General features: G+C 37.4%; 1 long non-coding RNA gene across 4 annotated transcripts in view; it reads right to left on the bottom strand.

The window, feature by feature from the left end:
- Window positions 1-923: 923 nt before the first annotated feature.
- LOC122108051 overlaps window positions 924-13,847 on the bottom strand; it is a 37,064-nt gene continuing 24,140 nt past the window's right edge. The window contains exons 3-4 of one of the 4 annotated variants that reach the window (XR_006147457.1): window positions 12,370-12,497; window positions 924-1,120 (exon numbers count right to left, since the gene is read on the bottom strand). This is a non-coding gene — a long non-coding RNA (uncharacterized LOC122108051). Of the gene's footprint in view, window positions 1,121-4,152; window positions 4,213-8,293; window positions 8,762-10,589; window positions 10,643-12,369; window positions 12,498-13,847 lie in introns of those variants that run through there. The other 3 variants (XR_006147458.1, XR_006147455.1, XR_006147456.1) reach the window with 3 other exon arrangements.

The raw sequence follows: 13,847 nt of genomic DNA, 5'->3' as shown, positions 1-13,847 counted from the left end.
TACCACTTGAGCCATGTCTCCAGTCCAGCTTTTTGATGTTTAATTGGAGTTAGAATGTCTTAACTTATCTGTCTGGGTGGGCCTTGAAGTATGATCTTCTGCATCTTCCTTTCTGGAACAGGCAAGATTACCACCAGAAGCCTCCTGTACCCCATTTGTAGGAATTCCTCATAGTGCTCCCCATTCTGTCTTCACATTTTTTATTTAGTTTTATTTAGTTTTGGTTGTTGTAGGGCCTGAACTCTGGGCCTGGCACTGTCCCTTAGCTCTTTAGCTCAAGGCTAGCTCTCTACTACTTGAACCAGAGCTCCACTTCTGGCTTTTTCAGCTTATGTGGTGCTGAGGAATAAAACCCAGGGCCTCAGCTGTGCAAGGCAAGCACTCTACCACTGAGCCACCTTCCCAGCCCTGTTTTCACAATTTTAAATGACATTAGTTTCAGAACTTAAAAACATTTGCATTTCCCAATACCAGTACATGCATAAAAAAATTGAATGTAAGTTATACCATCTCAAATCTGCATTCCTTGAATCAAACCAGAGGATAGACTAATATTTAGAAAGGAAATATTTGTGAATGATAAAGTATTCCATCCTCTCAATTGCTGTGTAGTATGATTTTTACCAGGTATAATAATATAAAACAAAAATGATACAATTTTAAATAATTCCAACAAAATAATGCAGGTTTTACAAGGGAAGTTAGTGAATAAGGAAACATGGATGCAATAGGAGAGAGCTATTGAGGTTTGAACATCAGCTTTGGGCTGGGAGTATAAGTATTTAGATATCTTCGTTTGTAAGTAAACAAACATTTCTTGTCATTCAAACAAAAAAAAATGAGTCAACATAAAGATAGATGTGTTTACCAAACATTTTGGGATTTTGGATCCCTAAGGAGAAAGCTGTTACTGGCTCTGAGTTTTCTGCTTGCTTTTGTGGAGTCAGGGAGTTGAAAAAATCATGGGATCCTGAGTAGGTCTAGTTTCTTTCCTCCGAGTTCCATAAAGTACTACATTATGGGTGGAATCCAGTAAGCCTTCCTGATGGCAGGGATTTGTGAGCATCTGAAATACCTCAGGCTCTCAGTCCCTGTGTCTTGAGGCATCAGGCTCAGTTCCCTGTAGAAGACATCATTAAGTGACAATGTATAGAGCTACACAGAATCCAGGACTCTCCAGTGTCTAGTAACGGGTACTGAATGCTAAATCCATTGAAGACCCTGAGTTCTGTACTTTAAAATTAGTAACTATACAAAATTAAAGGTGCAAGTAGGCTTTAAAATTCAGTCAGGGATCCATAAAGTATAATACTAGCCACTTGGGAAACAGATATTAAGGGACTGTAATTCAAAGCCAGCCTGAGCATAGAAATACATAATACTCCCATCTCAACAATGAATGGGTGAGGTGGTGTAAGCCTGTTATCCCAAACTACGGAGAAAGCACTCTGGCTGGGCACAATGGCACTTGCTTTTCAGCCTAGTGACAAAAGGAAATACAGGAGAATAACAATCCAGGCTGGTCATAAAATCAGACACTCCCAAAATTAATCCAAACCAACAAACTGTTTATCAAAATAACTACCAGGAGGTTCAGTGGTGTTAGGGTGAGAGGTAATTAAGGAATAAAGGGAGAAAGTGAAAATTTACACGCACATGCGTGCGTACACTCACACACACACACACACATACCCAAGCCAAGAATGTGCTAGAGGCATTGTTCAAATGGTACTTGCCTAGGAAATGTGAGACTTGAGCTGAATCGCAATACTAGAATGGTGAGAGAGAGAGAGAGAGAGAGAGAGAGAGAGAGAATTTGTTAACTATAGAAACAACAAGAAAAAAAATGAGAAGAACAAGAAGCAGCAGCAAAAAGGAATAAAAGAAAGAAATAAAGAATGGGCTTAAGATAGATTATACTTAAGGATCTTTGGAAGGGAATCATTAAAAAATGCCCTGTTCCATAATAATTTTCTCCCAGATCCTCAATGTGTCCCTTCTGTTCTTCATTTTTTCTCATATTGACACACAGGTAATGACAACAGTGAATCTTTAAAATGATTTCAAAGAATACTTTTGGACAATGTAAATGAGGCCTAGTTCAATGTCACGATTACACACCCTGTTCTCTGTATTACCTGTTGGGCTGGAGGTAAAACCACAAAATCTAACTTAATGCACCTGCCTATGTCAGTTACTCAGTCAACACAAACCCAGAGTATTTGTTCCAGGAGCTCCAGGAGAAGGATTAGGGAGATTACACAGAAGGCAGATAGGCAGAGGGAGGGATATCAAGGCAAGTGACTATTTTGCTTTTCTTTCCTACTGGTTTTGTCTAGTAATTGTGAATATTCAAAATTAATTAGCACAGAAAAGGTGACTCTGTGCTGTTCCTCTGCATGATATGATAGCATTCTGGGAGTAGGAGAAGGGAGCAAGAGGAGAAAAAGGGGGAATAGGACAAGAATGTTCAGCCTAAGGGAAAGGAGGAGGAGAAAATGGAGGAATGGAGGAAGGAAGGAAGAAAGGAAGGAAGGAATGAAGGAAGGAAAGAAGGAAGGAAGGAAGGAAGGAAGGAAGGAAGGAAGGAAGGAAGGAAGGAAGGAAGGAGACAATGGTTCTTTTTAAGAGCTATAAGATGCCAGGAGCCAGTGGGTCATGCTTTGAATACTAGCAGGATCACTGTTCAAAACGAACCCAGGCAGGAAATTCCCTAAGACTTTTAACTCCAGTTAGCCACACAAACCTGGAAGTGGAGCTGTCACTCAAGTGGTAGAGCACTAGCCTTGAGGAGAAAAGCTCAAGGACAGAGCCACACTCAACAAATACAGGGGGGAAAAAAGCTGTAAGTGATTATGTAGCTTCAGACTTCATTGAAGAGAACACCATGAGACAAGTTTAAAACACTTAGACCTGTTATGGTGGACATGGTTTAATATAATAACAACACTAGCCAGTTCTGCTGCAATCACCAAAGTTCTCTTTAAGATTAGCACAATGTTTTAGCTCAGCTAGTGTTTTGCATTCTATGGAAAGAAATTTGAAAATGAGCTTATTCTGTTTAAACACAATGGGCATAAACTCAGGCAAGCAAACAATAGTAGATTTCCTTTGACTTTCTGAGAGACCAAAGACATTCCAAAGGCTGAAAATGTTCTCGGAAAGAAGTCATTTTTCCACTGTGTCACAGTTGAAGCATTGTAAGTAGTACATTATCCTGTGTACTACAGACTGTGTTGAATAATACAAAAGGTTTCTCATATAATCTGTTCTGATGGTTTAGCTTAAGGGCTAAGAAGTGCTTCTCTGTACTTCATCCTCTGGGAGTTTTTGAGAATCGGAATATTTCACCTAACAGGTTAATTAACAGAGAACTATTTCCACCTTAAGTACACACAGTTGCCACTTTGCTTGAAGAGAAACGAGCTGTTTATTTGCTCTCATGATTTTTTAGTGAGAATATCAGAGCTGCGTTAGGAGATTTTGATGGATAGAAGTTTTATAGTACCAGTACTCCATGGGTTTGAACTTGTCAAACCAACTAGTGGTTAAGAAAATCTAGAAAGGAAAAGTCTGAACCTAGGAGAATTGGGGCAAGGGTATTCTGTGCGTTATATGCATATGTCAGGCAAGTTAAAATGTACCTTCATCTTTTTCAAATTAGAAAGCAACAACATGCATCCCACATTGTCTTTAAATTTTACTGAGGTGATAGACGGTTCTCACTTTTTATTAGAAAGAATCAAATAGCATACGGCACTGGTGTGTCTCGTCTTTTGTCAGTTTCTAGTCACCCCATTGATTTGAAATGTGATGGTGAACTTTCTCAAACTCTGCTCTATGTATGGTTCCATGATGTCTGAGGGATAGAAATAGCCATGGAGAAACTGGTACCACAAGCAGATTTTGCATCCATCTTGTGATGCCACGGTTTCAACTAACACTCTCTCAGCTCCTGGCTGGCTCTCTACTACTTGAACCATTCCCCAAGTCTGGCTTTTAGCTGGTGAATTGGAAGTAGACACTTGTAGACTTGTCTGTGTAGGCTAGCTTGGAACTGTAATTTTCCTGAGCAGCTAGGATGAAAGGCAAGATCCACTGCCACCTGGCTTGTCCCACACATTCCTTCCCTTCATAGTCAACCCTGCAGAGCGCTTGTTTCTGATGGAAGAGTTTTCAGGCTTTGATTCTGGTTGTTGGCTGATCTGTGACCTGAGAACAAGTAATTCCTCTAAGTGCTAGCAGAACCACATTTTCCCCCTTTCCCAAAAAGATGAAACATATAAACCATTTTGAGTACATGTCATCCTTAATTTGACCTCCATTTTAAGATACACTTATGTGTCACCAATTTATGTCATACCTTTTGATACTAATACTTCAGAGTCTTCGACAAATGTATTTGTAGCTTAAGAATAATGCATCAGAAAAAATACTTTAGAGTTTTGGGCAAGTTTCTAACTTTATATTGGGTCTCTTTAGTCGATTGTCTACCTGACATTTTCACAGAATGGTGGGGATGATGGTGGCAGAAAACACCCACTGTCACTCTTCAGAATCCTCTAGAACAATACTAGTGAGAATTCTCGAACCCAGTAGCTACCTATTCTGAGGCTACCTAAATTGGTTACTTAAGCTTGATTGTTTTTAATAGGTAGAAGTCTCAGAATATGGCCTTAATTCCTGAAATCTTATAATATGTGTGTTGAAGGGTTTTTAAGTAAAGCATTATGCTTGAAAATGCCAAAAAAAATCCAGAGAAAGTAGAAAAGAACTAGGTGATGGATTTCCTTTCCAAATTATGCACTGAAGTTATACTCTGAAAGAGATATTTGCCTAAGTGCCTTAATATCCTGCAGCGAGGAAAGTGGAGGTACAGTGTTTTCATTGATCTAACAAGACTTGAATTTTACCAATGTTAAGTTATACATGAGGCATTCATAGCTAGTATTCTTCATCTTCTCACTTTCTTAATGCACCTGTTTGGTGCAGTACTTTGAAGGGAATGGATGATTGTTTTAGAACCAGCATTAAACCTCTAGAGCACAAAACAATTCTTAACTTACATCTTTCTCTTCAAGTCTTCTTACCCATCCTGTTTAGATATCTTCAATTCCAAATGACTAATTCTTTGTGTATTTAAGTAGCCATACTACACTACTATAAAGAAATTAATACTTCAAACTGTTGTAAATTAATCAAACTTCTCTGACTACAATGTCATTAAAAGAGGAAATAAGTGTGCTATGGAGCATGCTTGTAATCAGAAGTGCCTAGAGGCAGAAATGAGAGAATTTTTGTTTGAAGTTAATCTGTGCAAAAACAGCAGAATACTATCTTAATGAACCAGTCTGTCATGATTATTCTTGTCTCTAATCCTAGCTATCTGGGAGGTGAAGGTGGAAGTATGGTGTTTCAGGGCTGACTCAGGAAGAAAGTATGAGCCTATATCTAAAAAATAATTGAACAGGTCTGAGAGCATAGCTCAAGTGGTTGAGCACCTGCCTAGCAAACACAAAGCTAGTTCCAACCCCAGGACAGAGGGAGAGAGAGAGAGACAGAGAGACAGAGACATAGAGAGAGAGAGACAGACAGATATACAGACACAGACACAGAGAGGAGATATGAGCATCTGTAGAAGAAGCAAACATGAACCAAATTCTATTCTTTTATTCTTTTTGTGACATATTTTCACACATCATCTATCATTATAGCTGAAAAAGGTACTTCACTCTTAGAACCCTGCCTCCTCTCAAATTTCCTTTGAATTAAAAGATTTGAAAAAGGGGTAGATGCAATGTCCTTATAGCCTCCTCCTCAGAAAAGCAAAATCATTGTGTACAAGGTATGTGCAGTGCAGCTAGGGACAGAGAGCGTGGATTTAAACTTAGGGCAGATTATGGAAGAGCTCAGAGTGACATTTATCTGAGTGAAACCACAGTGCTTCCCTGAAGCAACTTTCTACATTAATGGGACAAAGATCTTCCTCATTTTATTTAGTGGAACTACATAAGAGAATAAGAAGCCAGGTGCTGGAGGCTCACATCCACAGCCGTAGCTATTCCAAAAGCTGAGATCTGAGTATCAAGATTCAAAGCTAGCCCAGCAGAAAAGTCTGTGAGACTCTTCAGTTAGCCAGCAAAAAAAAAAAAAAAAACAAAGTAAGCCAACCAACAAACACAAAACATGCTTAAAAGTGTGACACAAGTGGTAGAGCAATAGCTTTAAGGGGAAAAAAGCCAAGAGAGAGTATTAGAACCTTCGTTCAAGTCCTAGTATTAGCACAAATACAATATAGCTACAGCAAAGTGGGTATATGGAGGAGTAGGCAAGATGGAAGAAACAAGCAATAGTAGAGGGTATATATAAGCCAGATGAAGGTCTTTTTGTTTGTTTCCCAAACTGTTGAGCAAATGAATACATTAAAGGTAGATATTAATAATGCATTTTTATATTAAGATGGATCGGAGTGATCTACAGAAGGGTGTAAAGATACGACTTACAGGGTTGTTGCGATTGAGGGGAAAAATAAGACTCTAAACTCTGCTATTAGAAATGAAAGTAAAATCTTGGCTAGCTGAGATCAATCTCTGCAGGAGAAGACCATCCTTTTGTAGTGGTCACAGCAGCCCTCTGTATTCTGGTGAGTGATGGAGAATGAATCAGGGGCAGCTTAAGAGACTGCCATCAGCCTGCAGGCAAGGCTTAAAAATATTGAGGGATTTGTGGCTGTTCCCAGACCCAGATCTCACTGACATCTCTGAGAAGAAAATGGGTGGTAAAGCAATTAATGACAACAATGCTGCAATACTCATACAGGTGTATTTCTCACAGGAAAGAAATAGTTTGCACTGAAAAGCATATAGCTATGAGTTAGGAGTACCTACAAAAATGAAGAACAAATCCCTTCTTGGAAGAATTGTTTGAAAATTTGGGCTTTTGTCCTAGTGATAATTGGAGGTTAGACTTCTGATTAACACATTTTTTCCTGGGCATTTCCTGGACTATAAATGTTTGCCTTGTGATATCTACTCTGGCTAGGTGACGAGAGGCGGTGGTCTTCTTGGAGATAGAGAGGCAGGAATAGAGGTGGAGAACTTGTAAAAATATGAGAAAGAAAGTTCCCTTCAATCTAAGCTCTGAAGAAAACATTCCAACACATTATTCACCAAGTTGGGGAAGAAATGTACTTCAAATTGACTATATTTTATATGCCTTATTAGAAACTAGAACTATCTCTAAAAACTGGCATGTGTGGCCTTGGACGTTTAGCAGAATGCATAAGAATGTAACCAAAAAGCAAGAACATACAAACCAAACACTGGGAGATGAGTTGTAATTGCCTCTCTGTAAATTAAAATTTAGGTTTTACAGGTGGTTAAATATTGGACAGAAAATGTGTTCTGAGGACTCTAGAGAGATAGCTCTGGTTAACTTTTAAACACAAGGTTTAGAGGACTTGTCTATTAAATCTCTCTGTGAAGATGTCTAAGTATTTAATGAGGAAGAAATTTATAGCTTCTTATTCTGGACCAGAGTGCTTGGCGGGTAAGAAGGTCACATGACTGCTTCATGAACTTACTTGTATTTCTCTGTCTCATCCCACTGTGAAGCCAGAGAGTAGGCCGTGTAATGTGTGGTAAGCATGGGCACTGGTTCATTTTCTCATGCACTGCATTTCTATGACAAATTTTAATATGCTATATACATCTGTTGGGGTTGTCTTTCTATTAAAGAGAAATTGGTGTGTGTGTGTGTGTGTGTGTGTGTGTGTGTGTGTGTGTGTGTGTGTTCCATTTACCAGAAGCTGTAAATAACTATGTGAGTCTTATACAAAGGGATTTTAGAGACTATGATTTGAAAATGAAATATAAATTTATTAAGCTTGGGTTGCAGCTTCTAGCAGCTAGTTTAAAAAGTACAAATGTAGACCTACTCTGTTTGGAGAAGGGTTGACTATACTTTTTCTGAAGCTAATATTAATGTTCCAGAGGATAAAACACACTTAATTGGGAGTTTAAGGTACTCTGTGTGTGTGTGTGTGTGTGAGAGAGACAGAGAGAGAGAGAGAGAGAGAGAGAGAGAGAGAGAGAGAGAGAGAGAGAGAGAGAGAGAATGTCCCTGTACCTATGTGTATGTGAAAGTCAGTCAGAAAGAAAAGCAGATAAGATAGGAAAATTCCTTTGTTTGATTTTTAATATAAAAAGTCCATGCCTTAGTAGTAATATTTATAGTTTGTTTATAATATAAAAAGTCCTTGTATTTGCAATAAGATTTATTTGTTTCCAGTTAGTGGACCCATTCTCAGATATTGAAAAGGCGGCTTTTTTCCCCCCATTTTGGAATATAAGATTACACAGCTCACCAAAAATGTGCATGTAAGTTTACATTAAGGTTCCAGATAGTGATTATGAATTACTATAAAATCTCTGGCAATTACTTTCACAAATGTCTGCTTTTCTATGGATGGAGCAATGTTTTATCAAATACCCTGAGAATACTGCAATCAGCACAGTATTTTCTTAGGGGAGAGATTTAAACGAGTTGAAGGCTTACTTTAATCTTAGTTGCCTTTCGTTAAGCCAAATAGTGTGTAGCGTTTACCTCAGCTGAACTTACTTGGATTAACTGCTTTGTTTGATTTGCATGTATATAGCATCCTCTAATATCTATGAAAATATAACGCATCCACTTTTATTCCGTTGTAAAGAAATAGAGGCACAGAGGATATTCTGAGAAGATAGTGCTGGGTGGGGACAATCTGGGAAGGAAAAAAAAAGAAGCTGTCCAAAAAACTATTGACACTACCTCTATATTAAATTCTATTTAGTAACTTTTGTCATTGAAAATAAGAGGCATTAAGTCTGCCTGGCTTCTCTTTACTTCCTGAGATTTGGGCTGTAAGGAGGCCATGAATTTGGGCATCTGTTCACATCTTAGGGTGGGTGGGCACCAAGAGAAGGCTCACCAGCTTGAGGGGGCCTCCGTGAGTGGAAGAGCTAACAGTACCTCCACCAGCTGAACTTCCAGGTGAAGTAGAAAGAGGCTCCTTGTATGGCTGGGGTGGGAGCCTAATGCTTAAACACTCCTGTCTGCTTCCTCCTCCTCATTCTAAGTAAGTGGGATGTTTGCTAGTCATGTAAACAATGCCTTATAACACGAAAAGAACACACCGACCTCAGATTTCATTCCAGATTCCCTTAAGCAATGCATGGGCTATTTTCATTTTAAGAAAATGTTGGCCCATAATGCATGTAATAGTGTTTTTGTTTATGAATATTTCTACTTTCTGTTTTATTTTTAATTTTAATTATCACTAAGGTGATGTACAGAGGGATTACTATTTCCTAAGCCAGGTAATGAGGACATTTCTTCCTGAGCAATGTCAGACCTTCCTTTACTCTTTCCCAGCAACCCTCTTATATAAGTCATGTACGTTTACTAGTTTTACTGACCTTAGCTAATAAAATTATATGTGGTACAATTCATTATCTTTTAACTTCACTTGCATTCTTCAAACTCTCAGGTCTGAATTTTAAATTAACTACTATTTTATAAAATACCCTTTTCTTTCAGAGACCTCTAGATTTTCAGTATGTTTTTTTAGTGCATTGTGTTATAGTCATATGTAATGTGAACTTCATAGCTTCTCGATTGAAATTTATTTTTAATGTATGACTTACTTCATCATGTATTTGCATTATGATTATATCCTCAGCCTCCTAAAACTTGATTTTACTTCTTGCATTATGCTAAGCATTTTGTAATGTGAATATTACTCATAAAACAGTGCCTAGTGCCTTACCTGCCTACCTATCTAGCTATCTTTTCTTACAAATTTAATTTATTCTATTTGTTTTATTGCAGCCAGATACCAATCTGGCTTCACAAAAGTACATCCACGGAAACTGAAAACACCAGGGAATTCTGGTATATGTAACAACATAGTTTTATCATAGTTTTTTAGAGTGAGAGTGATCTTGCTCTATAGGTTTTTGAGTAGAGCTTATATTGTCACTGATAAATGCCCATATCTCAGTGGTTAACCTTTTTTTTTTTTTCATGATTTCAGCATGTGTATGGAGAGGTGGCTTGCCTCCTCTCTGACAGTACACAGGATTGCCATCTGATTATGATGCTTTTCTCTGAAAATGGCTCAACCAGCAATATGACAGACAAACAGAATGGACGATCATATAGAGACTCTTCAAGCCCAGATCTGGAGAGTACTTGTATTCAATTGGCTAGCCACTCTGAACACACAGCTTCTACGCCTCAAATCGTCTCTCCTTCTGATTTCTTCTCATGTTTCAGGTTTTCCAAGCTTTTCTTTCCATCAAACACATCCCACTCCATGCTTGGCAATGTAGGGACATTGCTTTCTAAAGGCTCACCCTTAAGCATTTTTTTTAATATTCCAAATCACAGATGACATCCTGGAGTACATTTTAGCCCAAACAACAAGACTAAAACGAAACCTGATTAACTGGCCAAGTAACTTGTTTTCCTAATTATGCACTTATTTGCATGAAAAATTTAGAAATAAACATTTAACTATACAATTAAATCATCATTAGTAATCATAATTACTTTCATTTTTCACATCATGCAGAATTGTAGACAGATTTTACAGCTACAATCTCTAAAACGAATAGAAAAAATAGACATTACTTAATGACTTTATATGAAAATAAAAAGCCCTTTAACTTATTTTTCCCTAGTACTTGGGCCTTGAACTCAGGCCCTTAGCCTTTAACTTGTACACTGTTATCATCCAACTCTTTGTCTACTGTGTAGTGACAATTACATGTATCGGCCACCTGTATTGGGCAAAACTCTTAAAATGTGAACAAATTGCTCTATATGAATAAAGTGTCAATACTAAGAGGCTAGAGGGTTCACAGATCTTTCTTATATTTTACTCTAGTAGGATCAAGTTTCAGTCTGGTAGATATCCAATTGTCCTAGCACATTTATTTAGTAGCCTGTCTTTTCTCCAGCCTATGTTTTTGCAACTTTTGTCAGGAATCATGTGTGTCTGCCTGGTTTGCAATGGTTTGTTTCTGTATTTTCTATGATTTTTCACTGGTATATGTGTCTGTTTTTGTTCTTGTACCATGCTGTTTTGCTGGGAGACTATGTAGTATAAAGTCAGGTGTTGCAATATCACTAGTGTTTTTCTTTTAGCTTACATCGGCTTGTACCTCTTTGAATTCTAAGATTATTTTATCTAGTTCTGCGAAAACATCACTAAAGTTTTGAGGAGGATTACCTTGAACCTGTAGATTGCTTTCTGTAATATATCCATTTTTCAAAATATTAATTTTGACAACCCACAAATATGGTAGGCAGTTTCATCTTCTAGTAACTTCTTATAATTTTCATTGTAGAAATGTTTCATTTCCCTTTCCCCATTCAGGTTTGTCCCTGGGTATTTCATTTTAATTTTGAGTCTTTTATAAATGCAATTCCTTTATGGCAAGTTTGTTATTAGTATACAGGAAGTTGCTGATTTTTTGTATTAATATTTCTTATGCTGCTATTGTCTAGTAGAGACTTTAATGTCTTTTAAGTAGATGATATCATGGGCAATTAGCAGAACTACAAGTCTTTAATTAGGCCAGCTACCTTGAAATTGCCACACATTTAAATTACTTAGAGAATATATAGAGTTTACACAATAAAAACTGTATTTGGGGGCTGGGAAGTTGGCTTAGTGGTAGAATGCTTGTCTCATGTGCATGAGGCACTGAGTTCGATTCCTCAGCAACACATAAGCAGAAAAGGATGCAAGTGGTGCTGTGGCTCAAGTGGTAGGGTGCTAGCCTTGAGCTGAAGAGCTGATAGCTTTGAGCTGAAGAGCTGTGGGACAGCGCCTAGGCCCAGAGTTCAGGCCCCACGACCACCACCACCAACAACAAAAAAACCCTATATTTTCATTGGAAAAACATTCATGTAATAGAATACACACATATACCTATATAATCACATACATATGTGCATATGTATGTGTATATATGTGTGTATACACATTTGTGTTGTTCCTGGAGTATGAATTCAGGGTCTGGGCACTCTCTTTGAGCTTTATTGGTCAAAGTTAGCATCCACCCTCTTAGCTATAGTTCTACCTCTGGCTTTTGGTGGTTAATTGAAGATCAGAGTCTGATGGATTTTCCTGTCTGGGCTGGCTTTGAACCAAGATCCTCAGATCTCAGCCTCCTGAAGAGCTAGGATTACTAACCTATAAAATATATTTTATGTTGTACTCAAAATGAATACTAAACTTATTTATAATGAACAAAATCCATAAAAGATCCAGTAATTTAACAAGTACATTATTTCCTTGTCTACCTAACTGTACATACTTACTTGGTGAAGAGATGTGGAATGTTGGTTCACCTTCTTGCACTGCTTGATGTATCCATGATTCTGAGGACAATGAATAACTTCAACAGTCTCAAGGGGTCACTACTCACTCTCCTATTCTTATTTGGGTACTAAAATAAAAAAAAAAGTATGACTATTTGATACACTGGTAGGTTCAAAGCAAGTTCCAAGCCTTTCTTACAGGCCCTTTGTAACAATTGACCAATATAACTGAAAAAGAAATAGAGATAGAGTAAGACACATCTAATTGTTAGTATGTCTAGTCAACTCCCTAACTTTTAATAACAAATGTAGAGAAACCTTTAACAATATTGATAAAATGTAAGAGGAACATAAATTAATAGCATTAAATGAAGCAGTATCATGGTAGACTATATAAAAAGAATATAAAAATATTATGAACCTGACACTCATAAATTTGAAAAAAATGAACAGATTTATCAATAAACAAACTCTATTAAAACTCATACAATATCAACTAGATAATGTACAACACCCTAGAGCGCTTCAGGAAATTAAATTTGTTATAAGTTTCAGGAACCTCCAAATTTAAATAGTTTCATTGGAGATTTCTACCTGATGGTAAAAAAAAAAAAAAGGTCTCACAGTCTCATCTGGTAAGTTGAAGGAAAGGAATGCTTTCTAATTATTTTGGGGTAGTAATATAATATATAATATATGTATATATTTATATATATGTATATATAGACACAGAGTCTGATTATTCATGCAAAAATATTCAATGGAATGTTAACAAGCAGAATCCAACAATATTTCAAAAAGACCTTAAATCATGATCAAATAAAAATCAGAAAGAAGAAGAAAATAACAACAATAAGACAATAAGAAGATAATGAAGTTATTGGAAATAGAAAAATGTAATATATAAACACAGCCACATGCATTCCAAGCTTATATCACATGACACAACTTAACTATTTTCTGGTGGATTTTTTTGGGGGGTCCAGTTGTGGGGTCTGAACTCTGGGCCTGGGTGCTGTCCCTCAGCTCTTCAGCTCAAGGCTAGCACTCTACCAGTTGAGCCACAGCGCCACTTTCGGTTTTTTTCTTTTTGCTTATGTGGTCCTGAGGAATCGAACCCAGGAACTCATGCATGCAAGGCAAGCGCTCTACCACTGCGCCACCTTCCCAGCCCCAAGGATTTTTTTTGTTTTTAAAGTACTGTCTCTATATTGTGAAAGGTGGCTTCCATCTTGCTCTGTAACCCAGGCTGTTCTCAAACTCATAAATTTCCTACGTTTTCCAAGTGCTGAGATTCCAAGCATTTATCCCATGGTGAGTTTGAAACTCAGTCTTGTGCACTGTCTATGAGAGTCTCATGAAAATTTGATTCAACAAATTTAATATACAAAAAAGGATGTTCCAAGTTATTATAGGAAAATGCAAACAAAAGGAAAGGAATTAGAATATTAGATAGAGCTTGAGGTCAAAGTAGATAA

The sequence above is a fragment of the Dipodomys spectabilis genome, unplaced genomic scaffold, assembly GCF_019054845.1.
Source record: "Dipodomys spectabilis isolate Male_0828 unplaced genomic scaffold, ASM1905484v1 ptg000054l, whole genome shotgun sequence".
Lineage (NCBI taxonomy): Eukaryota > Metazoa > Chordata > Mammalia > Rodentia > Heteromyidae > Dipodomys > Dipodomys spectabilis.
Note: the sequence above shows the minus strand (reverse complement) of the source record. Positions and strands in the feature narration are given on the sequence as shown.